The 27,575-nt window shown below is 40.5% G+C and overlaps 1 pseudogene; it reads right to left on the bottom strand.

The window, feature by feature from the left end:
• Nucleotides 1–1,026: 1,026 nt before the first annotated feature.
• Nucleotides 1,027–1,151, bottom strand: LOC122225783 (annotated as a pseudogene).
• Nucleotides 1,152–27,575: the final 26,424 nt, after the last annotated feature.

Below are 27,575 nucleotides of genomic sequence, written 5' to 3'. Positions count from 1 at the left end.
CAGGCCCTCCATGGAGTAGATCCACACTTTGAGAGTGAAGGGGTGGAATATTCTTTACAAGTCCACCAACTCAAATGCTATCCAGTGCAGTTCAAATACTCCTCATACACACATCCACAGACACCTTCACAGACACACTAAGAAATAATAATTAGTTACCTGGGCACCCCTGATCCCATCAAGTTGACGTGTAAAATTTACTATCATATACTCTAAAAGAAAATATGAGTCAAAAAAAAAAAAAAGGTTTAGAACCTTTTCTGAAGGTCAATTTGGCAATATCAAAAAAAGTTTCACCTAGTAATTTTACGACAGGAGTTTATCCAAAAATGCATGCCCATGCAGGTATAACATGGCATAGAAATAGGGCGCTTTGCTCTTGTAATTGCGAAAGACTTGAAAAAATATAAATATCCATGAGAAAGAAACTTCTCAGATAAATTATGGTATGTCCGTACAGTTGGATCAGCAGAAGTAAAAAAGAAAATGAGAAAACTTTTTCTGAATTGATATGAAAGATCTCCAAGATCAAGTGAAAACAACAGGTTGCATAATAATGTATATAGTATGCGATTGTTTCTGAAAAGAGAAAAAGAGGAAAATATGTGTATTTGATTTTTATGTGCTCAAATTAGTTCTGGAAAGATTTGGAAAGATACATAAGAAATGTACATTGGTCGCTTCTAGGTGGAAGGCCTCCATGCCTAGGTGACTGGAGTATCCCTTCTTTCAAATTATATGAATATATTACCAACTCAAAATGAAAAAAAGAAGGAAACAAATACACTTAATCATCAAAATAATTGTCTTTTGGTGATTAGAATCTGAGAAATCTTTATTGTTTTTTACATTTCTCAATATTTCCCTAACTTTCTATATGATAGTTATTACTTTTATAACTAGAAGAAAATTTTTAGATACAAATAATCATTTTTGTTCTGTTATTTACCACAAGTCCCTCTTACTATAGTTTAAGCCTAATTCCCTTTGAGGAATAAAAATAAAAAAGATAGGTTTTGAAGATACATATTCTTCTATCCTTCTTGACAGAGTGAATTAAGAAAATCATATTTTGAAGTGCAAAATACCATATCATTAATTATAGGCACTCTATTGTACACTTGATCTTAGCCAAAAGGCCGAGAAGCGATAGGCACTCTATTGTAAAGCAGATCTTAGAACTGATTAATCTAGAATAACTGAAACTTTATACCCAGTGAACAACAACTCCCAAACAAAACAAAAACAAAAAGACACAAGGAAATTTGGGAGATGTTGGATATGCCTATTACCTTGATTATGGTGATGGTATCACAGGTGTTGGCATATGTCCAAACTCATCAAATTATACGTATTAAATATGTGCAGTTCTTTTTTTTAAATTAGACTAAATTAAATTATTTTTTTTTTTTGAGAGAGAGAGAGAGAGAGACAGAGGCAGAGGAAAGGGAGAGAGAGAATCCTAACCAGGCTCCATGCCAGAGCTCAATCCCACGACCATGAGATCGTGACCTGAGCCGAAATCAAGAGTCAGGTGCTTAAGTGACTGAGCCACCCAGGTGCCCCTTAAAAAACAATTTTTGGGTGTATAATTGCCATACAAAGAACTGCACAGGGGTGCCTGGGTGGCTCAGTCGGTTAAGAGTCCAACTTTTGATTTCTGCTCAAGTCATGATCTCACAGTTCGTGAGTTTGAGCCCCACATCGGGCTCTGTGCTGACAGTGCAGAGCCTGCTTGGGATTCTCTCTCTTCCTCTCTCTCTGCCCCTTCCCAGCTCATGCTCCCTCTCTCAAAATAAATAAACTTAAAAGAAACTGTTTTTTAAAAACCTAGGTGATCTAAACAATCCAAACTGTTCTAATTTTTATTTACCATCTCTAAAGAGGCTTGAGTGATGTAGTATTATGTTCTATTTTAAATTGTAAAACTCTGAACTTAGGTGAATTTGTCAACCTCAGCACTGGCCCATTGTGACTGATTGATGTATCTGATTTTTTTTAATGGGTAAATTCTAATCAAGTAATGGAATTTATTGTTCTATGTAATTGAAATCACTTATAAATACAAATACTACATTTGTTATATGAATTCTTGTTACTGACGTGACACTTTCACCAAGTGGTTAGGACTTTTGCCTTCGTGAGGGAGGCCATGAACAAGCTAGTCCAAGCAGACATGGAAATTTCTATGCCCCAAGACCCAGAGTGAGGTGAGGGTGTTAATGCCCAGTGTTGGCAGGGAACTTCAAGGCTCAGAACCTCGGCATGGTTTCAGAATTATTGCCATAAATAGTTGTGCGTGTTGTTCGTGCTTATCGAATGCTGACGTGGCTGCTGGTATAAAAGCAGGAAGCACACAGGCCTGTGCCCCTCTGACCTGGCAGACACCTCACTCACAGCTTGCTTAGCCCCCCCCCCAGACCTCTAGCATGCCTCTGTAACAAACAAAGGAGCCACTGGCTGCTGTGTTCACCCATTGGAATGCTTATCTCAAGAATATCTCCTGGGGCGCCAGGGTGGCTCAGCCGGTTAAGCATCTGACTTCCAACTAGGGTACCATCTCGCCATTCCCAAGTTCGAGCCCGGCGTCAGGCTCGGTGCTGACAGCTCAGAGCCTGAAGCCTGCTTCATATTCTGGGTTTCCCCCTCTGTCTCTCTGCCTTTCTCTCTCTCTCTCTCTCTCTCTCAAAAATAAATAAACATTTAAAAAATTTTTTAAAAAGAATATCTCCTATGCTTTGTTTGTTATTGGGTCAAACCCGAAAAAGCTACTTTGAACTACAAAAAAAATCATGATCCTTTCCCACTGTCAATCTAGAGCAAGGCTCTGTGGTCCAATCCAGCTCATTCTTTTGTTTAGAAACACACACCATGGAATTAGGTCATGACAAGAATCCTAAAGTGAGGCAGATCTGAATTAAATTCAGACTCCACCACCTACTGTTTTATGGATCTAGAAGACCTACCTAATTTTTCTGAAATGTAGTGTTCTTGCTCGTGAAATCGGGACGATAATGCTTACCTCATGATATAGGGGTGAAATTAAATGTATTTGTGTAAAGAGAGAGGCCCTTAAATACTCAATATTTCAGTATTTCATTAATTACTTTCCCAACGTGTAGTTCAATTGTAAAGCAAGGTAGGGGCACCTGGGTGGCTCAGTCGGTTAAGTGTCCAACTTCGGCTCAGGTCATGATCTCATAGTTCGTGAGTTCGAGCCCCGCATCAGGCTCTATGCCGACAGCTCAGAGCCTGGAGCCTGCTTCAGATTCTGTGTCTCCCCCTCTCTCTGCCCCTCCCCTGCTCGCTCTCTGTCTTTCGCTCTCTCTCTCTCTCTCTCTGTCTCTCAAAAATAAATAAAAAATATTCATTACATAATAACATTAAGTAAATCACGGTAGAATCTTAGAGTCTTAGAAAATTATATATATAAAATGTTTTCCGTAATTGAACCTGAACAGGGGTAAAGTTCAGATACTGCTACCAATTCTTCCACTTTTCTTTTTAGTTCTCTTTTTTTCACAAGTCATTATTTCAATGTTTATTGCTTTCTTTTAAAAGTTAGTGAAAGAGACAGAAAAAATAATACATAAATAGCATCTTTTACTTTCTAAATATAAGACTACACTGGCAACAAGTTTTAAAACTGTGAGTTCTGAGTTTTATTTATTTTCCCATTTTCCAAAAATACTCTGCTATTGTGATGTGAAACAAACAGAAAGATCAACCCAAAATTATCTCTTCCTGAGATCAGGTAAATAAAATAGTCCTCTGACTGACACAAAAAAAACGTACTAACATATTAATAGGACTGTTCTTTAAATCTGGGTCTTCAAAAGCTGACTGAGGTCAGTTTCTCTGGGAAACAGACTCTGTCTGACAGAGATTTGCGTGGGGTCGTTTGCTGGGGACTGATGTGGGCCTCAACGCCCGTGTGGACGAAATAGGATTGAGTAGAGGGAGAAGCTGAAATGAGGTGCAGTCCTATCGGGAGCTCTGAGCTGAGAAGACCCTTAAGTGTGGGCCTGCCTTGAGGCGAGGGTGTTGGCCAGTAGGGCCCCAACCTGTCCAGTCCTGTACTGTGAGCTATTCCAGGAAGGAAGGTAGAGTGGCTCTTTTTGGCTGAGGGCAATTCCCAGAAAGGGTTTAGCTCAGAGCTGGGGGGGGTGTGAGGGTTGCCAGAGTCACAGCATTCACTAGATGCTTAAATCAAAATAGATTCAGGCATTCTTGAACTTATATTTTAATATTTATTTTTTAAAGTTTCTTTACTTTTTTTTTTTGAGAGAGAGAGACAGAACGAGTGGAGGAGGGGCAGAGAGAGAGGGGAAGAGAGAGGGACAGAGGATCCAAAGCAGGATCTGTGCTGATAGTAGAGAGCCCGAGGCGGGGCTTGAACTCACGAACCATGAGATCATGACCTGAGCCAGAGTCCAATGCTTAACCCACTGAGCTACCCAGGTGCCCCTTAAACTTATATTTTAGATATGTGTTGCAAACTAATGTCTACTGAGTAGTTTATAGCAACAACCAATTTAGTGGGGCAGAATACCTTTCAAAATCATCTAGAAGAAAAAAATGAAAATAGAATAAAACCCTCATTTATTAGATGGAAACAGCCTTGCAGGGAGCAATGTAATTGTTTAACATGCCAATTATCTATTAAAAACAATTTCCGAATATACATAGCCGTCTTACTAACCTGTTAGTCATGTTAGTGTATTTCCTGATATTTAATGTAAGGGTGTGTTACTGCTCACCCACTAACCGCCCCCCCCAGAAGAGAAGCATAGCTTTGATACATGTAGCTACAAGTCCTCGGGCCATCCAGGCAGAAACTCTGACTGGTCAAAGGCATGCGACTTTCAATGACTGCTGAACTTATTCCAGAGTTCAAGAGAAATGAACTCAGGCTAAATGCTGTTGGGATTTATCACTTTTTTGAATCCACACTAAGAAAATCAAGGGATGAGGGTAGAGGGGGCAAGTGGAGGAGTAGAATGTGGGAGGGTGATGAGGGAAATCTCTGTATAATAGATGTCAATTAGTAAATGTAGAGGGAAAAATGCACCATTTTGCATCAAAGTAATTATTTAGTCAAAAGACCCTATCAGTGGATGTTAAAGTTATTGGTAGATTTTTACAAAGTTTCAAAGTATGTCCCCAGAGGTTATTGATTACAAAGAGAAAATGGCAGCTACAATGAGGAAATCTGGTGGTCACCACCTTAACTGAACTTGATTCAACTTAACATGGCCAAAAATGGGAAACTGATGTAATACACCAACAGGTCATTTCATCATTCATGTAAAATTCCTGTCCCAAATGCATAGTCTTGAATCTAATCATGAGAAAACAATCAGAGCTGAAGTGAGAAACATGTTAAAAATAACTGGCTCACGTTCTTTAAAAATGCCAATGGTACAAAGAGGTGAAAAATCTACACACGGAAAAGTATAGAAAGCTTATGAAAGAAATTGAAGAAGACACACACACACACACAAATGGAAAAACATTCCATTCTCATGGATTAGAAGAACAAATATTGTTAAAATGTCGATACTACCCAAAGCAATCTACATATTCAATGCAATCCCTATCAAAATAACACCATTATTCTTCACAGAGCTAGAACAAACAACCTAAAATTTATACGGAACCACAAAAGACCCTGAATAGCCAAAGCAATCCGGAAAAAGAAAACCAAAGCTGAGGCATCACAATCCCGGATTTCAAGCTGTATTACAAAATCATCAAGACGGTATGGTACTGGCACAAAAACCGACACATAAATCAATGGAACAGAATAGAGAACCCAGAAATGAACCCACAAACGTATAGCCAACTAATCTCTGACAAAGCAGGAAAGAATATCCAATGGAATAAAAACAGTGTTGGGAATGGTGTTGGGAAAACTGGACAGCAACATGCAGAAGAATAAATTTGGACCCCGTTCTTACACCATGCACAAAAATAAAATGGATGAAAGACCTAAACATAAGACAGGAAACCATCAAAATCCTAGAGGCAAAAGCAGGCAAAAACCTCTTTGACCTCAGCTGCAGCAACTTCTTGCTTGACATGTCTCCGGAGGCAAGGGAAACAAAAGCAAAAATGAACTATTGAGACCTCATCAAGATAAAAAGCTTCTGCATGGCAAAGGAAACAATCAGCAAAACTGAAAGGCAACCAATGGAATGGGAGAAGATTTTTGCAAATGACATATCAGATAAAGAATTAGTATCCAAAATTTGTGAAGAACTTATCAAACTCAACACCCAAAACACAAATAATCCAGTGCAGAAATGGGCAAAAGACATGAATAGACACTTCTCCAAAGAAGACATCCAGATGGCCAACTGACACATGAAAAAATGCTCAACAATAGTCATCATCAGGGAAATACAAATCAAAACCACAATGAGATACCACCTCACACCTGTCAGAATGGCTAACATTAACAACTCAGGCAACAACAGATGTTGGCGAGGATGTGGAGAAAGAGGATCTGTTTTGCACTGCTGGTGGGAATGCAAAATATTCTGGTGCAGCCACACTGGAAAACAGTATGGAGATTCCTCAAAAAAGTAAAAATAGGGGCACCTGGCTGGCTCAGTTGGTTAAGCGTCAGACTTCAGCTCAGGTCATGATCTCACGGTCCGTGAGTTCGAGACCCACGTCAGGCTCTGTGCTGACAGCTCAGAGCCTGGAGCCTGCTGCCGATTCTGTGTCTCTCTCTCTCTCTGCCCCTCCCCCGTTCATGCTCTGTCTCTCTCTGTCTCAAAAATAAATAAACGTTAAAAAATTTTTTTTAAAAAAAAAGTAAAAATAGAACTACCATACAACCCAGCAAATACTGAGTATTTATCCAAAGGATATAAGAGTGCTGTTTTGAAGGGACATATGCACCCCAGTGTTTATAGCAATGCTATCAACAATAGCCAAAGTATGGAAAGAGATCAAATGTCCATCGATGGATGAATGGATAAAGAAGATGTGGTATATAAGTATATACAATGGAATATTACTCGGCGATCAAAAAAGAATGAAATCTTGGGGCGCCTGGGTGGCTCAGTCAGTTGAGCGTCCGACTTCTGCTCAGGTCATGATCTCATGGTTTGTGGGTTCGAGCCCCACATTGGGCTCTGTGCTGACAGCTCGGAACCTGGAGCCTGCTTCGGATTCTGTGTCTCCCTCTCTCTCTGCCCCTCCTCTGCTTCCACTGTCTCTCTCTCTCAAAAATAAATAAACATTAAAAAGAAATTTAAAAAAAAGAATGAAATCTTGCCATTTGCAACAATGTGGAGAGAACTACAGTGTATTATGCTAAGCGAAATTAGAGAAAGACAGATACCGTATGACTTCCCTCATGTGGAATTTAAGATAGAAAACAGATGAACATAAGGGAAGGGAGGCAAAAATAATATAAAAACAGGGAGGGGCATAAAACATCAGAGACTTAAATATAGAGAACAAACAGAGGGTTGCTGGAGGGGTTTTGGATGGGCAAGCATGTTAAGGAGGGGATCATCTCATTGGGATGAGCACTGGGTGTAATATGCAGGTGATGAAACATTGGATTCTACTCCTGAAATCGTTATCGCACTGTATGCTAACTAACTTGGATGTAAATTTTAAAAAAAGAAACAAATTTTAAACAAAGAAAAAAATGCCAACGGTAGTGTCCATCCATAGATGAGTATACAAAGAGATGGTGTGTATATACAATGGAACATTATTCAGCCATAAAAAAGAATGAAATCTTGCCATTTGCAACAATGTGGATGGAGCTAAAGAGAATAATGCTAAGTGAAATAAGTCAGAGGAACACGAATACCACGTGACTTCACTCATGTGGAATTCAAGAAACAAAACAAATGAACAAAGGGGGGAAAAAGTGAGAGACATACTAAGACACAGAGTCTTAACTAAGAAACAGAGTCTTAACAAACGGTCCTGGGGTGGGGGTGGGGGGATGGGTGAGATAGGTGAAAGGGATTAAGAGGACACTTACCGTGATGAGCACTGAGTGACGTATAGAATTGTTGAATCACTATATTGCACACCTGAAACTCACGTAACACTGTATGTTAACTTTACTGGAATTAAGATTTTAAACTTAATAAAAAATGCCAATGGTAGGAAAATAAAGAAGGGTTCAGGAGCTGTCCCAGATTTAAGGAGCCCAAAGTACAGGAAGGCACAATCCTAAATCAGGATCCTGGATAAGAAAAAGAAAAATTGTTGTGAAAGATATTAGGCCAATTTGAAAATTGCAAACATGCGCCTTATACCAGATGAAAGTGCTGTGTCAATGTTAAATTTCCTGAATATTGTAATTGTGCTGTGTAATGAGCCTACATTCTGAGGCTAGCTTATATTAGGCCTTTGATAATTTGTTAAGCATTTTAGGCGACTTCTTTTTCCTAACTTGCATAGCTTCCAGTGTCTGCCCCGGGTAAGCGTCTCTCTTTGGAGGCACCTGTTTTTCCTTAGATTTGGGGTGAATTGGCTGCCTGCAGTCTTAGCTCTCTGATGGGGTGTTAGTCTCCTGTGGCCGTGATAGCCAACTACCGCCAAGCTGGTGACTTAAAACAACAGAAATTTATTCTCTTGCCGTTTTCTGGAGGCCAGAAGTCTGAAATCAAGGTGTTGGCACAGTCGTCTCCCTCTGGAGGCCCTGAATGAGAATGTATCACATACCTGCATTCCAGTCTTTGGTGGTTGCCACAGACCCTTGGCATTCCTTGCCTCGAAGCTTCATAACTCCAGTCTCTGCCTCTGTCTTCACATGGTTTTCTCTTCTGTTTCTTTTTCCCCCTCGTCTTTCTGTTAGAATTTCCTTTTCTTACAGGGTCACTTGTTAGACGTAGGGCCCGCCCAGATAATCCAGGATGGTCTCATCTTGAGATCTTTCATTACATCTGCAGAGACCCTTTTTCCACATAAGGTGACGTCCACAGGTTTGGGGAGTCAGGACAGAGATAATGTCTTTTTGGAGGCCCCTCATCAACGATAGATTCAAATAACGTTAGGATTTTTGCAAAAATCATCTGGCTCTTCCTCTCTTTCTTTCTTTTGGAATACTCAGAGTGTGGAAACAATCCTCTTTCTAGATTTCTACATCCTAAACAAAAACTGGGCATCCCCCATGCCAATATTTAATAGTCAAATATATCAAAAGTCTTAATATAGTTTCCGAATGTTGTGGCTTGCTCGCTTACAGGTCTGGTACCTGTGCTGGAAAGACTCCAAAGGCAGAGGTCTGGAATACCTAAGGCTTCCCAGAAGCCTCTATGTGTGTTTTCTCCATGTGATCCTTCTAATGTGGCAATTTCAGAGAACTGGATTTCTCACATGGGAACTCAGGGCTCTAGAGTAGGCCCGGAGAGAAACTCTGTTGCTTTCTATGACCTAGATTCAGAAGTCACACAGCAGTGCTATTAACAGCCCGTTAGCTGGGAAAACCACAAATGTTGCGGGCATAGACTTCTCTTGATGGGAGAAAGGTGGCAGGGTTCTAGAAGAGCGTGTGGAACCAGAAATATTGTTGCCATTTGGGTAAAGAGAATCTGTTACAGTGAATATAATCCTTTATATTATACTTCATTTTTTCTTCTGTTTTATTGCACTGGCTAGAAAGTTCCATGTATCCTTGAACAAGAGGCATAAGAATAGACATCTTTACCTTTTTAATAACTTTAATGCACATATTCTATATAGATTCCCCAGTTAAGTAGCCCATTAAATGTGATATGCGAACCCATGAACTTTGAGATCATGATCTGAGCTGAAGTCGGATGCTTAACTGACGGAGCCACGCAGGTGCCCCTAGAATTTTCTATAGTTTTCATAGATGTGTCTCTCCAGTTAATTTTGACTCCAGGATTTCCTCACCTGGGCATGGGAGTGCTTCTGGCTCCCTTGCAGGCTTCAAGCAGGGCTTGGAGAGCCAGAGACACTGACTTAGGCTCATACATACAACCACCTCCCTCACTGTCTTTGGGTCTTCACTCTTATGCTTACTGGGGTCTTGCTTCCTCCCCCTGCTATGCCAAACAAAGCAGACACTGGCTTCAGTTTTTCTCAAGCTTCCAAACTAGGGTGACCATATAATTTATTATCAAGTCCAGTATATTTGGAAGTCAATAGGAGAGCTAGTAATAATTATACTGGGGTAACAAACATAAATCAGGACAATCCTAGACAAATTGGGACTTATGGTCACCCTACCTATAACAGTCTAGATATTTTAACCACATAACCCTACCTCCCACTAGGATGCTTTCCTAGAAAACTATGAGATAAATGCCCTAGGATCTTTGATCTGTCTCCACTGCCTTCCTTCTCTTGAGATACCATAGCCAGAAAAGACAGGCTTTCCTTCCTTCCATTCTATCTGGATAGGACTTTCTTGCCCAAGTAATTTGTAATAATTGGCCCGATTATATATTTGCAGATAATAAGTTAATTTTTTTAATGTATCAATTCAATTGATAAATTTGATTCAACTAAAAGACAGTTTTTAATGTATCAATTCAATTGATAAATTTGATTCAACTAAAAGACAGTGTCCATCTTTTCTAGCAAAAGAATATCAACAGCCCAGGCAATCTCTCCAACACGTGGGCCAAGAAGCAGGGCTGCAGGGAAAGCCTCTTCAGTTTGGCTTACACCTTTTGGAAGGAGGGTAAGAAAAATATAGAGAACTGTGACAAAGACTAATTCCTCCCCAATATTTATTTGCCCTCTTTCCCTTATCGAGATAGGGCTGCGGAGTTTTAGTTGGGGAAATGGCCACCCAGAATAAAGACTATATATTCCACCTCTTCCTGCCCCTGGGCATAGTCATGTGATTGAGTTTTAAATGGGAAGTGAGTGGAAAGACGGAGTGCTACCTCGGACCATTCAGACAGAGACAATACTCTTTGGGGAACATGAGCAACAAAGTAGGGGAAGCCCGGTTACCTGGACAGCCTCGTAGAGCATTGCCCTGAAACACCTACCTCCAGAATTTCAGATAATAAAGAAATTAATTTGTCGTGAAGCTGCTGTTATTTACGTGTAGTCAAACATAATTCCCTTTTATGTTTTAATTTTTTCTACAAGCTTTCACCTAAATTCCAGTCAACATACAGTGCAATATTATTGTTAGGCGTAGAATGTAGTGATTCATCACTTACGTACAACAGCTGGTGCTCATCACAAAGTGCCCTCCTTAATCCTCATCACCTATTTAACCCATCCTCCCGCTCACCTCCCCTCCAGTAACCATCAAACATATATTCTAATCAATAGAAGGACATTACTTAAAAGCTCTCATTTTTCAAAATCTTTTAGAGTAGCCCAAGTTCATTGATTTATTCACTCAACAAATCTGAAACTACTCTGTGCCAGGCAATGTTCTGCACACTGAGGATACAACTGTGAACAAGACACGCAAAGTCTGCTTTCATAAGTTTACATTCTAGCAGGAGGAGGCATTCAGTCTACAAATAAATATGAAATATGGCAGGAGACGGTAGCACAGCCACCCAGTAGGAAAATAGAGTTAAGGAGTGACAGAATGCTTTTCTAACAAGGTTATAGCTGAGCACAGACCTAAAAGAAGTAGCAACATTGAAAACACTTGGTTATCTGGGGAAGGAACATTCCAGAAAGAAATACCAACAACTATTAAGTGAGACGTGGGAGCAACATTGACGTGCTTGAAGAATAGTGAGGCCATTATGGTTGGTGCCGAAGAAGCAAGGGGGAAAAGTGTAGGAGATCTGAGGGCTTGTCTGGTAAGGGCCTACAGTTTTCCTAGGAGTGAACAATCAGAGACATTTGAGCAGAGGAATAAAGTGAGTTTGGGTTCTATTTTAAGAGCACCTCTGTGGAAAATAAGAGGGCAAGTGTGGGAACAGGAAGATGAGGCGTAAGTTGAGGGTGGCATGGATCAGGGCGCTAGTTGCAGGGAAGTGGTCAAATTCTAGATAAATTTTGAGTGCGGAGTAGCTGTGATTTGCTGAAGAACTGAACGGGAAAGGTGAGAGAATAAGGACTTGGGGATGACTCTTAAGAATGGGCCTGATACAGGCTGTCTTCATAAAATCCTGCCATAAATCCTAGTGTGGGGCAGCAGTTTGGGGAAAGTGAAGGCTTTGTGGCTTTCCTAAATGATAGTGGGAACTATGTTCACTGTGACCGGGCATATGCTAAACATGTTTATGGTACTTCATTTAATTTTTTCACAGTTCTATGGAAAAACTATCTCCAGACTCATCTTACAGATGAGGACGTGGTTTTAAGCATGTCACATAACTTGTCCAAGGTCACACAACGAGTGGATGGCAGATCCGATATTCAAACCCATCTCTGCCTTGGAGACTGGATGTTTCCACGCTTCCATCAGAGTATGACTCTCAAACTAAGTCCCACAGGCCCAATCTGGCCCCTCATCTGTTTTTTTTTTTCACGGCTCATAAACTAAGGAATTTTTTTTTTTTTAAAAAAGAATCGAGAGAGAAATATTTCATGACAGTTGCAAATTGTATGAAATTCAAGTTTCAGTGTCCATAAATAAAAATTTTTTTGGAACACAGTTACGCTCGTTCCATTACATAGCGCCTATGGCTATTTTCATGCTACAGCGGCAGAGTTGACTAGTTGCAACAGAGACCATTTGGCCCACAAAGCCAAAAATACTTGTAATCTAGGCCTTTACAGAAGAAGTTTGCCAACCCCAGGTTTCGAGAATGAACTCTATTCTAACATTTGTGAAGTGCGATACTTGTGAAACATGTCTATTGTAGTTAATTTTTCTAGTGTCGGAGAAGCTACAGACAGCTCTGTGGAAGGGAGTTTGTTCAGCCGGTTAAAGATTAATTACTCATGTAGCTTTGTTCTAGAATGAAAGTGCAGTCCACCATGGAAGAGAATCCAGAGCCAGAATAATCCAATAACCTTTGACAGCTCAATCTTTCTCCCCACCCTCTCTCTCTCCCCCTCTCCCTTTCCACCTCCCTTTTCCTCTCTCTCTTCCTCCCGCCCCTCCTCTCTCCCTCCCTCCCTCTTTCTCTAACCCTCTTTCTCAAATAGGGATTAAACATACTCAGATAAACTATGTATTTCAGAAAATTGAGAGTTCTTGTTATTTCAAAATCATTAAAAGATTTTCTTCCAGGAACTCTGTTTGAAAAATTTAGGTTCCCAAATTTCTAACTTTGAAATTGTATCATACAGTGGTATTTCATAGACCTAATCAAGTTCATGTCTACTGAATGCCAATGGTGAGAAATTACAGTAACACTGATCAAGGAACAGCGTTCCATAAATGAACAAAGCCTTTTGTTTCGACCAGAGAATTATATAAGGTCTACAAACATGTCTTGCCCAGTAGAAAGCTTTGTAATGATCTCATATGGACGGAAAGAAGAATATGGAAAACAAGAGGGACATATGAAAGAAGAATGTTCAGTCTCTATGCCACGTATAGAAAGGCTCTCTTGGCTACAGCTTTTATCTGGGAATCTAGAAGCAGCTGATATTGTGAAGCTTTGTGTGAAGCTTTGTGTGTTTCTGTGTTGCTATCATTGCTGCTGGATTTCTCTTTCAATAAAAATCTATCTTATCTGAATTGAGCTGAAACGGTTTTCATCCATCCCATTTTTGGCTCAGAGAGAGGTGGGAAATCCCATCCTTGGAGTAGACTGGAAAAGAGATCCACCTAATTACCCTTGTGTGTGAATGGTAATGCTACCCAGACTCCTTGAAGAGCAAGGACTAATTCTCTTCTTTTTGATTATGCCCAATTGCCTCTTGTCATGTCCAACTATTATATCATATACATAAACTTTTCTGTACTGTAGACATTATGTATACCTACTATTTCTGGTAACAGATATTTTCCTTGGGACCAAACTTTTGTTTAACAACAATAGAACCAGCCTTGAGCGGGGAGGGGCATTGCATATTGTGTGATTCCCTTTATATAGCATTCTCGTTTTTGACAGCTTTATTGATCTATAATTCGCATGCCCTACAATTCGCCCGTTTAAAGTGTAAAATTCAGTGGTTCCCAGTATATTCACAGAGGTGAGCGACCATCACCACATTCACTCTTAGAACATTTTTATTATCCCAGAAAAGAAACCCTGCACCTTTTTAGCCATCACCAACCGCTCTCCCCCACCCCCATCATCCCACCCAGGCCTCATCAACCACTAATCTACTTTCTGTCTCCATAGATTTGTTTATTTTGGACACTTGGTTTAAACGGAATCATCCAGAAGGTGGTCCTTTGTGGTTGGCTTCTTCTTTCATGTAGCATGTTTTTAGGTTTCATCCATGTTGTGGCATGTGTCAATACTTTACTTCTTTTTATTGCTAAATAATATTTTGTTCTGACCTACTCTATGACATTTTTGAAATGACAAAATTATAAGCATGAAGAACAGATCAGTGGCTGCTAAGTGTTAGGAGTGGTGGTCGTGGGGACAGTGGGTGGTGATGTGACTGTGGCTATTAAGTGATAGTATGAGGGATCCCGGAGAGAGAACTGCTAGGTGTCATGACTATGGTGGTGGTCACACAAATATACATATGTGTTAAAGTTGCATAGAACTAAATACACACACACACACACACACACACATACACACACGAACACAAATGAGTACATGTAAATGGCAAATCTGAATAAGGTCAGTAGATTATAGCTGTGTCAGTTTCCTGGATAGGATATTATACTCTGGTTAAGCAAGATGTTACCATTGGGAGAAACTGGGTGAAATGTATCAGATCTTTTTTTTTTATTATTCCCTGCCAACTGTATGTGAATATATAATTATCTCAAAGTAAAATAAAATAAAATAAAATAAAATAAAATAAAATAAAGTAAAATAAATAGATTAGGAGCCAGAGGCCCTTCAGGAATGGCAGAGGAACGTCCTCTGAAATTTTACTTCTCCATAAAAGCAACAAAAATACTAGCAAAAAAATGGTCAAATAAACCTTGTCAGAACTCTGGAAATTAACCACAGACTTGGAACAATTTGAGGAGTGTTATTCAAGAAAAACATTGAATCATAGGAAAAACAGTGAGCTTTGTTTCATTTTTACTTACTCTGTCCCCATCCTTCTCTCCCCAGCTCCAGGATAGCCTTGAAAATAGACTTGCAATCATGGTGACAAACAACAGCCTACCATTCATCAGTTGATGGACATTTAGGCTCTTTCCATAACTTGGCTATTGTTGATGGCGCCTCTGTAAACATTGGGGTACATGGGCCCCTATGTATCAGCACTCCTGTATCCCTTGGGTAAATTCCTAGTAGTGCTATTGCTGGGTCATAGGGTAATTCTACTTTTAATCATTTGAGGAACCTCCACACTGTTTTCCAGAGTGGGTGTACCCGTTTGCATTCCCACCAACAGTGCAAGAGGTTCCCCTTTCTCCACATCCTCGCCAACACCTGTTGTTTCCTTAGTGGTTAACTTTAGCCACTCTGACTGGTGTTTGGTGGTATCTCAATGGGGTTTTAATTTGTATTTCCCTACTGAGTGATGTTGAGCATCATTTCATGTGTCTATTTGCCATCTGGATGTCTTCTTTGGAAAAGTGTCTATTCACGTCTTCACTGTATTATTTGTTTTTTTGGATGTTGAGTTTAGTAAGTTCTTTATAGATTTTGGATACTAACCCTTTATTTTCTCCATTGGTTGCCTTTTAAAGTTTCGTTGATTAATTCCTTTTCTGAACAGAAGATTTGTATCTTGGTGAGGTCCCAATGGTTCATTTTTGGCTTTTATTTCCCTTGCCTTCAGAGACATGTCAAGTAAGAAGTTGCTGCGGCTGAAGGTCAAAGAGGTTGCTGCCTGTTTTCTCCTGTAGGATTTTGATGGTTTCCTGTCTTACATTTAGGTCTTTCATCCATTTTGAATTTATTTTTGTGCATGGTGTAAGAAAGTGGTCCCGTTTCATTCTTCTGCCCAGTTCTCCCAGCACCATTTGCTAAAGATACTGTCTTTTTTCCATTGGATATCCTTTCCTACTTTGTTGAAGATTAGTTGGCCATATATTTCTGGGTTCTCTATTCTATTCCATAGATCTATGTGTCTGTTTTTGTGCAAAATACCATACTGTCTTGATGATTACAGCTTTGTAATATGGGCTAAAGTCTGAGATTGTGATACCTCCAGCTTTGGTTTTCTTTTTCAGCATTACTTTGGCTATTCAGGGTCTTTTGTGGTTCCATACAAATTTTAGGATTGTTTATTCTAGCTCTGTGAAGAATGCTGGTGCTATTTTGATTGGTATTACATTCAATGTGTAGATTGTTTTGGGTAGTATTGACATTTTAACAATATTTGTTCTTACAACCCATAAGCATGGAATGTTTTTAAATTTCTTTGTGTCTTCAGTTTCTTTCATAAGCTTTCTGTAGTTTTCAACATGCAGATCTTTTATGTCTTTGGTTATGTTTACTCTCAGGTATTTTTTGGTTCTTGGTGCAAGTATAAATGGGATCAGTTCCTTGATATTTCGTTCTCTTGCTTCATTATTGGTGTATAGAAATGCAACTGATTTCTATACATTGATTTTTATATCCTGCGACTTTGCTGAATTCATGTATCAGTTCTAGCAGTTTTTTGGTGGAGTCTTTCAGGTTTTCCTTGTAGAGTATCATGTCATTGGTGAAGAGGGATAGTTTGACTTCTTTGTCAATTTGGATGCCTTTTATTTCCTTTCATTGTCTGATTGCTGAGGCTAGGACTCCCAACACTATGTTAAACAACAGTAATGAGAGTGGACATCCCTGTCGTGTTCCTGATCTCAGAGGGAAAGCTGTCAGTTTTTCCTCATTGAGGATGATATTAGCTGTGGGCCTTTCATATATGGCTTTTATGATGTTAAGGTATGTTCCTTTTATCCTGACTTTCTTGAGGGTTTTTATTAAGAAAAGATGCTGTGTTTTGTCAAATCCTTTTTCTGCATCTATTGGCAAGATCATATGGTGCTTATCTTTTCTCCTATTAATGCGATGTATCATGTTGATTGATTTGCAAATATTGAACCAGCCCTGCAGGCCAGGAATGAATCCCACTTGATCATGGTGAATAATTCTTTTAATAATATACTGTTGAATTCGATTTGCTAGTACCTTGCTGAGAATGTTTGCATCCAGGTTCATCAGGGATATTGGCCTGTAATTCTTCTTTTTAGTAGGGTCTTTGTCTGGTTTGGGAATCAAGGTAATGCAAAGCCTCATGGAATGAGTCTGGAAGCTTTTCTTCCATTTCTGTTTTTTGGAACAGCTTGAGAAGAGTAGGTAGGCATTAACTCTGCTTTAAATGTATGGTAGAATTCCCCTGGTGCCTATGCCACCCGTTTTATCTCTCCTAATTCTCATACACGTACCTCTGTCCCATCAAGCTGTCTCCATCCACCTGTGGAGATCTTTCTGTCACTCCACAGACTGTATGCCTGAGTATTCCAAGGATATAGTTAAATATATCAACATAGGAATAATGGAAATCCCACAAGAAGGGGACAGAGAAAAGGAAGCAAAAAGAATATTAGTAGAAATAATGGCTAAAATTTTCCAAAATTTGATGAAAAACAATCTATACATCTAAGAAGCTACACAAACTCGGGACGCTAAATTCAAAGAGATGCACATCTAGATTCATCAAAATCAAAGGAATCTAAAGCCACAGAGAAAAAGATCATCTTGAAAGCAACAAGAAAGAAGAAAATCATCACATATGAAGGATCTTCAATAAGACTAACAGCTAAATATTTATTGGAAACCATGAAGTCCAGAAGTCAGTGGGATGATATATTCAAAGTGCTGAAAGAAAAGACTGTCAACCAAGAATTCTTTGTCCAACATTACTAACCTTCAAAAATGAAGGAGAAATGAAGACATTCTCAGAAAAATAAAAATTGAGAGAATTGGGGCACCTGGGTGGCTCAGTCAATTAGGTGTCCAACTTCGTCTCAGGTCATGATCTCGCAGTTCATGAGTTTGAGCTCCACATTGAGCTCTGTGCTGACAGCTCAGAGCCTGGAGCCTGCTTCAGATTCTGTGTCTCCCTCTCTCTCTCTGCCCCTCCCCCACTCATGCTCTGTCTCTCTCAAAAACAAATAAACATTAAAACTTTTTTTTACATTTTTGAGAGAATGTTCATAGCAGCATTATTTATAATACCAACAAGTAGACATAATCCAAATGTCTATCAGCTGAAGAATGGATAAACAAAGTGGTGTATCTCCAAATGGAATCTTATTCAGCCATCAGAAGGGATGAAGTCTTGATATGCTACAACAAGGAAGAATCTTGAAAACATGCCAAGGGAAAGAGCCAGTCACAAAGAACCACATGTTGCATAATTCCATTTATGTGAAATGTTTAGAATAGGCAGATCTATAGAGTTCATAAGTAGATTAGGAGTTGCCTAAGGCTGCAGGGTGGAGAAAAATAGGACATGATAGGTTAACAATGGTAGGGTTTTTTTTCAGGGTCTAATTAAAATCAATTCAAAAATTGGTTGTGGGGGCACCTGGGTGGCTCAGTTGGTTAAGCGTCTGATCTTGACTTCAGCTCAGGTCATGATCTCATGGTTTGTGGGATTGAGCCCCATGTGGGACTCCATACTGACAGCATAGAGTCTGCTTGGGATTCTCTCTCTCCCTCTCTGTCTGTCCCTCTCCCATTCACATGACCTCTCCCTCTCAAAATAATAAATATTCATAAATAAACAAACAAACAAACAAATAAAATTGATTGTGGTAATGGCTACACAGCTCTGTGAATATGCGAAATATTATTGCATTGTATACTGTAAATGAGTGAATTGTATGGTATGTGTATTATATTTCCATAAAGCTGTTACCAAAAAAGGGGGGAGGCTAAAACAATTAAGACTCTTAGAAGAAAACATAGGCCTAAATCGTAATGACCTTGGATTAGGCAACGGTTTCTTAAATATGACATTGGAAGCACAACAACAAAAGAAAAAAATAGCTAAATTGTACTTCATCATAACTAAAAATTTTAGGGACATCATCAAATTCAATGACAAATTCAAGGGACATCATCAAGAAAGTGAAAAGACAAGCCACAGAATGAAGGAAATGTTTGTAAATCACATATCAGATAAGGAAACTTATGTAAAGGATCCAGAATTATTAAATCACTTTTACAAGTCAATAACTAAATGACAACTAACCCTATTAAAAATGGGCAAAGGATTTGAATACACATTCCTCCAAAGAAGATACACAAATAGCCAATAAATACATGAAAAGGTGCTCAACATCATTAGTCACTGGGAAAATGCAATCAGAACCACGAAGAGATATCACTTCACAGCCACTAGGATAGCTATAATTTAAGGAACAGAAAATATTAAGTGTTGATGGGGATATGGAGAAATTGGAACCCTCATATACTGCTGGTGGGAGGAAAGGTGATAACAACCACTTTGGAAAACAGTTTGGCAGTTCTTTAAAAATTTAATGGTAGAATGGTTAAATGACCCGAACATTTCACTGCTAGTTACATTTTGGTTTTAGGATGTGCCATGAATCACATTTTGGCCAGCCAGATGTTGGGGATATAATGGAGTTTGCTGGTGATATGCCATGCGGGCCAGAGGGCATGGTGGAAGAATTTGGAAAGACAGAAAGGGGTGGGAAGATAGGCCAATTAGTAGAAGCACAATAAAGTTAATACAGTTACTGTTCTTACCATTTTAGAGTTTCCAGGGGGCAGAACGTAAATGTTCAACTTCTCAGGAAAATATATGGAGAAACAGAAGAAAGGTGGCTTTGGGGGAGATGGGGGCGGTTGTCTCACGAAGGTGGGAGTGGGTCTTCCTGACAGGCAGCTGAGCCTATACTCAAGTCTATGAGGAGAACAAAAAGCTGGGGTTGCCCTGAGGAGCCCTTCTATCCTCCTCTTCATATTTCCAAAGAAGGGAGAATATGTCCACTCAGCAGCAAAGGAAATATCAAAGGAAATTCCCAGGTTTTTTCAGTCTCCTCATTCACTTCTCCCCAAAATCGGGGAGTAATTTGTATTTAAAGGGACAGAACATATATGGTCCAACTTTTCTGGGCTCCTTTTTTCGATGCCTGGCATTAGGAGACATACTCCCTGCTCACCTTTCTCCAAGTTTTCCAGCTTGGACATATTTGACATAATTTGGTGGAGTAGGGGACTTTTTAGGGATCCTGTGAAGGGCCATAACTCAGATTAGGATCTTTAAACCTACTAGGTCTAAAGCTGACGTTTTTATTTCAGTCTATTTGATCCCAGCATCTATTTCTCATTTGATGTTAACCTAAATGGGGAATAACGGTTTATTTGTTGGTGGCCCTGAAGATTCCCCCAAACTCTAACAATGGAAAGCCAAATCAGTCCGAAGGGCAGGGAACACTTGGGTGACTCTTTTCTCCTGTAGCTTCCAGTGGTGAGGTGAGCAGAGGGTATACTCAAGGCCAGTTCTCAGGGCTCTGTTAGGTGCCAGGGACACAAGATGCTGTGAGGATCCTTTGCTTCCCATGGCAGTCACGTATCCCGGAGCAGGAAGCTGGAGACTGCCACTTATCCCCAAAGAGGGTAGGGTGGTGGCATGGGATTTAATTGCAGACACCGGATTCAGTTACCTCCACTTCCATTGATTCAACACATGTTTGTTGAGCACACAGTGTATACTCACTGCACCGTCCAAGACATAGGATGTCTTGTACATGGAATGAAGAGGTGAAGGTGAACATGGCAGACGTAGGATTATGTTGGCGCTTACAGACCTTTCATCTGGAATGGAAAGCTGTCTGCTCCCTGAAGACAGAATTTCACCACTGGAGTGGAGACTGGTTTTCCCTCTCAAGCCTCATGTACCTTGGACCTGAAGGAGGGGAAAGTCTTCCTTGCTCTCTAAATGCCATTTCCAGGGCTTCTCCCCGCCCCCCCCCCACCCTCCGCCACCCTCCTTCAAAGTTCTTGTCAGACTTTCCACCTGCTATCTCTCTGTCACTATCTTGCTGTCCTGATCACCCCACTTCCGTCGCTGGTGACTTTCACACCTGGCCCACTCTCTTCTCTTCCACCTCTACTCCTGTCTTCATTGTTTGGACGACTTTGACAGTCTCATGGATAATCAGTCTGACACAGGGTGTATCTCTAACTTCCTACGTGCCTTCTGTGAATTCTGTGCCTCTCTAGAAACCTGAAGGATGGTTCTACCCCTGGCCCAGCACACGGTGAAGGAGAAGCAAAGACTCAGAGAAGCTCCGCTGCGAACATAGGACAGAAAGATACAGACACGGGCTTGCTGAGTAAGTTGGGGCTCCAGTAAAAAGAAAGAGCAGGTAAAGGGTTGGCTCACAAAGAAGAAGAAAACCTTGAAAGAGCGGAGTTCTTAAAATGGGAAGGGCAAGAAAGACCCTTCGTTGAGGGAACCAGGAAACGGAGCGGACAGGACTCCTGAGCTATCCTCAAGTGGGAAGGAAGTTTCCACCCACTGGGACATCCTGCTGTTCCCAGAGTTGAATTGTGCCCTTGATCCGAAGGTGGGGCACTGGGTCATCTCGTGTGGAAATAGAGACACAAAGGGAAAAATCACACTTCCTGCCCAAGGTGGGACTGAAGAGAATCAGATTAGAGTTTCCTAAACTCTGCACAGAAGTGACACGTCCTCACTGCCACATACAGGCCCACTTCGAAGATATTGAAGGTTTGGTTCCAGACCATGCCAATAAAACTAATATGGCCATAGAGGGAGTCAAACGAATTGTTTGGTTTCCCAGAGCAAATAAAAGTTGTGTTTATACTATACTGTGAAGTATGCAATAGCATTATGTCTGAAAAAAAAGGACCTGCCTTAGTTTAAAAGTTATTGTTTAAAAAATACTAACCATCATCTGAGCTTTTCAGCAAGTTGTTTTCAATGATCACAGGCCACCATAATACGTAATAATGAAAAAGTCTGAAATATTGTGGGAATTGCCAAAATGTGCCACAGAGACACGAAGTGAGCAAATGGTGACCATCAACTTGCTTGCCACAAGGTTGCTACAGACCTTCAATTTGGAAAAAGCAATTTCTGCAAAGCGCTCTAAAGCAATGTGCAATAAAATGAGGTATGCCTGGGGTCTCCTGGGTGGCTCAATCCGTTAAGCGTCTGACTCTTGATTTTGGCTCAGGTCATGATCTTGCAGTTTGTGAGATCAAGCCCCACATCAGGCTCAGCACTGACAGGAGAGAGCCTGCTTGGGATTCTCACTTTCTCCCTCTCTCTTAGCCCCTCCCCAGCTCTCTCACTCTCTCTCTCTAAATAAATAAATAAATAAAGTCTTTTAAAAAATGAGACATGCCTAGGGGCAACTGGGTGGCTCAGTCGGTTAAGCTTCCAACTTGGGTGTAAGCCATGATCTCATAGTTCATGAGATGGAGCCCTGCATGGGGCTCTGTGCTGACAGCTCAGAGCCTGGAGCCTGCTTTCGATTCTGTGTCTCCCTCTCTCTCTGCCACCCCTCCCCTGCTCGTGCTTTGTCTCTCTCTGCCTCTCTCTCTCTCTCAAAAGTAAATAAACATTAGGAAAAAATTTTAAACATAAATAAAAAATGAGATATGACTGTATCTGTACCATAACCTCTCATTCCTTGATTCTCATCTCCAGTGATCATTTCCTCAACCCATTTCAGACACCCACTATCATGGTGATGATCTTGTCATCAGCACTGAGCAAACCTGATCCGAACCCAAACATTCTCTCGCTGCCAGTCACCAACACACGCCTTGCAAACCACATTAATATCATCCTCCCTTTTCCTTTGTTGTGCTTGGGCAAAGCCCCAGTCTGCTGTGTCCCTGTCCCTGAGCAGCTGAGTGGTGCGAGAGAAAATGCACAGCCCTTCGGAACAGTCTTACTGTGAATGTATGACCTTAAGTCTCAAAGGGGTACTCAGTACTGTCCGGGGTCCTGTTTTACAATCCCGGTGTATTTCCTTTCTCAACTCCAAAATGGTTATTCTGTACCTTCTTTCCCATCAAATTCTCTGTGCACACCCCATCCCCCCTCACCTCAGTTCCCCGGACTAGAGCTTTCTCATCCTTCCTTTGCCAAGGTTACCTTACCTGCACACACTTCACCCCCCAACTCTCCCTGCCAACTCTTCCACACGGGCTGTGGAGCCATCCATTTTCGTGTTCTCAGGGACTGTGCTCCTACAGTTCCCCAACCCCTTCTAGACTTTTCCGGCCAGCATCCAAAATGCTGCAGTCTGTCCTGTGAAAGAAACAAAACTAAAACATCTCATTTGACCCCATGATACCTTTCAAATTCCCATCTCTTTCTCTACTCTTCTTCAAAACATTTTGAAGGCAGTGACTCTAATGGCTGTTTCCACTTCTTGATTTTAGAATCTCTCTTCAACTCACTCCATCCAGTTTCCATCTACACCAGTCCATCAAGACTGCTCTTGTCAAGGTCTCCCAAGATCTTCATGTTGCCAACTCCAGGATCGAGTCTCTGCTCTTATCGTACTGCCTTGCCCAGCATTGGACACAGCCAACCATTCCAGCTTTCCTTCTTTCCTTGGTTTCTCTGGGCACACATCCTTTCAGGTTTCCTCATACCTCAATCACTGTAGCATCTCAGTTGTTCTAAGCTTCTCTTTCCTTCCCTTCCTTTAAACAAGTAGTCTCATTACAAAGGTATGGTCTGAGAAGACAATATTAAAACCTCTATTTTCATTTATTTTTTTCTTTAAAAAATAAGGAAGGGGGCGCCTGGGGGACCCAGTTGGTTACGTGTCTGACTTCAGCTCAGGTCATGATCTCACAGTTTGTGGGTTCGAGCCCCACATCGGGCTCTCTACTGTCAGTGCAGAATCTGTTTCAGATCCTCTAGCTCTGCCCCTCCCCCACTCGCTCCTGCACTCTCTCTCTCTCTCAAAATAAACTTAAAAAATAAAAAAGAAATGAAACTTCACTAATATACGATACACACTTCTATACTCATGCCCTCACTTGGTTGGTATATTAGATGATTAAAAGCCACATATGCAACACAGAACATGCTGAGGAAACAGTGAACATTCCACAATCAGAGAGGTTACTGTTTGCTATATTTTATTTGTGGCCAGTCATGTGGTTTTATAGATTATATTGTCTTCTAAAATATTTTTTTAATGTTTATTTATTTTTGAGAGAGAAATAGAGCATGAGCAGGGGAGGAGCAGAGAGAGAGGAGACACAGAATCCGAAGCAGGCTCCAGGCTCCGAACTGTCAGCACAGAGCCCATGCGGGGCTCAATATCATGAACCACAAGATCATGACCTGAGCCAAAATTGGACCCAGGTGCCCCAGATTATATTATCTTCTTAAAATTTTTTTATTGTGGTAAAACATACATAACACGAAATTTACCATTTTTTAAAAGATTTTTAATGTTTATTTATTTTTGACAGAGAGAGAGAGAGACAGAGACAGAGCATGAGTGGGGAAGGGGCAGAGAGAGAGACACACAGAATCCGAAGCAGGCTCCAGGCTCTAAGCTGTCAGCACAAAGCCTGACATGGGACTCGAACTCACAAACCGTGAGATCATGACCTGAGCCAAAGTCAGACACTTAACTGACTGAACCACCCAGGTGCCCTCCCCTGCCCATTTCAACCATTTTTTTAAATATTTATTTTTGACAGAGAGAGAGAGAGAGTGCGAGCGGGGGGGGGGGGGGTGCAGAGAGAGAGGGAGACACAGAATCCAAAGCAGGCTCCAGGCTCCGAGCTGTCAGCACAGAGCCCAACGCGGGGCTTGAACTCACGAACTGCGAACTGCAAGATCATGACCTGAGCTGAAGTCGGATGCTTAACCGATTGAGCCACCCACGTGCCTGTCATGTCAGCCATTTTTAAATGCACTGTTAAGTGGCATTAAGTATTTTCACATTGTTGTGCTGCATCACCACTATCCATCTCTGGAACTTTTTTATTTTCCCCAGTTTATCCATGAAACAGTAACTTACCATGTCCCTCTGTCTCCAGCCCTTGGAAACTACCATGCTACTTTCTATGTCCATGAATTTAACTATTCTAGGTACCTCATTTAAATAGAATCATACGTTATTTGTATTTTTGTGACTGACTTATTTCACTTAGCAGAATATCTTCATAATGGATAAGCATAATCCATACAATCCAATGGATAAAGTTTATCCATATTGTAGTATGAATCAGAATTTTGTTCCTTTTAAAGGCTGAGTAACATTCCATCGTGTGTCTATAGCACATTTTGTTCATCCATTCATCTGAGTTTTTCCACTTTTTGGCAATTGCATGAACAAGGCTGCAACAAACATTGATGTACAAATATCTGTTTGGATCCCTGCTTTCAGTTCTTTTAGGTTATATACGCAGAAGTGGAATTGCTGGGTCATATGGCAATTCCAGCTTTAAGTTTTTGAAGAAGCATGATGCTAATTTCGACAGCAGCTGCACCATTTTACGGTCCCAATGTTTTCACATTTTCACAAACACTTGCTATTTTCTGTTTTGTTTTGGTTGATGATAGCCATCCCAATGGGTTGTGAATGAGTGTCTCACTGTTGTTTTGATTTGCATTTCCCTAACTATTAGTGATGTTGAGCATCTCTTCCTATGCTTTCTGACCATTGGTATGTGTATATCTTCTTTGGAGACATGTCTATTCAAATATTTTGCTGATTTGGAGGAAGTCATTTTGTTGTCGGTGGTGGTGGTGGGTGGCGTTGAGGTGTAGAGTTCTTTATATATTCTGGGTATTAATCCCTTATCAAATATATAATTTGTAAATATTTTCTTGCAGTATATGGGTTGCCTTTTCACTCCGTTGACAGTATCCTTTGATGCCCAAAAGTTTTTTTAAATTTCGGTGAAGTCTATTTATTTTTGCCTTCATTGCCTGTACTCTTGGTGCCACATCCAATAAATCATTGCCAAATTCAGTGTCATAAAGATTTCTCCCCTATGTTGTCGTCTAGGCGTTTTATGGTTTCGCGTCTTAATGTTTAGGTTTTTAATCCATTTTGAATTAATGTTTTATATGATGTCAAGTAAGGGTCCAACTTCATTCTTTTGCCTATGGACGTTCAGTTTTCACAGCACTATTTGTTGAAAAGACAATTCTTTCTCCATTAAATGGTTTTGGCACCCTTGTCAAAAATCATTTTACTGTATCTATGAAGGTTTATTTCTGGGCTCTATTCTATTCTGTTGATCTGTTTTAGTTGTTTCTGTTGTTTTAGTTACTGTAGATTTGTAGTAAGTTTTGAAATCAGGAAGCATGAGACCTCCAGCTTTGTTCTTTTCAGGACTGTTTTGTGTATTTGGAGTCCCTTGAGATTCTCTATTTAGGATGGATTTTTAATTCCCCCCCCCAAAAAAAAAACTGTAAAAAAACCCAAAAAAATACAAACCTTGGGATTTGATTGCATTGAATCTGTAGACCACCTGGGTAAGATTGCCATCTTCATAATATTAAGTTTTCCAATTCATGAAGCCAGGATGTCTTTCCATTTATTAATGTCCTATTTAATTTATTTTAGCAATACTTTGTTGTTTTCAACGTACAAATCTTTCACCTGCTTGATTAAACTTATTCCGAAATATTTTATTTTTGATGCTATTGAAAATGAAATTGTTTTCTCAACTTCCTCTTCAGATTATTCATTGTTCCTGTATAGAAACACAACTGATTTTTTTAAAGGTCTATTTTTATGTATGAGAGAGAGCACAAGCAGGGGAGGGGCAGAGAGAGGGGGGGACAGAGGATCTGAAGTGGTCTGTGCGATGACAGTAGTGAGCCGGATGCAGGGCTCGAACTCAGGAACCCTGAGATCCTGACCTGAGCATAAGTGAGATCCTCAACTGACTGAGCCACCCATGCACCCCGAAACACAACTGATTTTCGTGTGATAATTTTATATCCTGCAGCTTTGCTGAATTCGGTAGTTCTAACAGATGATTGTTGTTTGTTTGTGAACTCTTGGGTTTGCACTTATCTTTGACTCTTCTTTTTCTCTTTTGCTCTCTGCCTGCAAACAGCCACCAACACAGTTCGTTTTGATTTCACGATGTTTCTGGTATTTGACACTTTCATTAGGCTCATTATAATTCAATGTGATGGAATGAGTATTTGAATCCACAACCGTCTAGGGCCCTGCGGGAAGCATTTGTTATCTAAAATAGTCCTTTAACTCACTATCTCAGTCAAACCTCTAAGAGTTCCGTATAAGAGCAGAGGTCTCATCTCAGAGGAGGCCCTGGTGGCTAAAAGTCAGGAGCACCCAGGATGGAAGCAGACATCCTGCTTACTAGCTGTGTAACCATAAACGTGAAAGGCTCACTTTTTCAGCGGGAAACTGGCAATGAAAATAATATCCACTCCACAAAGTTGTGGGAGGTGTCTTAACCTATTTGGGTTAAAATACCACAGGCTGCCTGGCTTATAAACCACAGAAATTTATGGCTCATAGTTCTGAGTCCGGGAAGCCCAAGATCAAGACAGTGGCCTGGTCGTGTTTTAGTGAGGACACTCTT

Source organism: Panthera leo, chromosome B4, assembly GCF_018350215.1.
Source record: "Panthera leo isolate Ple1 chromosome B4, P.leo_Ple1_pat1.1, whole genome shotgun sequence".
NCBI lineage: Eukaryota > Metazoa > Chordata > Mammalia > Carnivora > Felidae > Panthera > Panthera leo.
The sequence above is the reverse complement of the archived record's forward strand: the minus strand, read 5'-3'. Positions and strand labels throughout refer to the sequence as shown.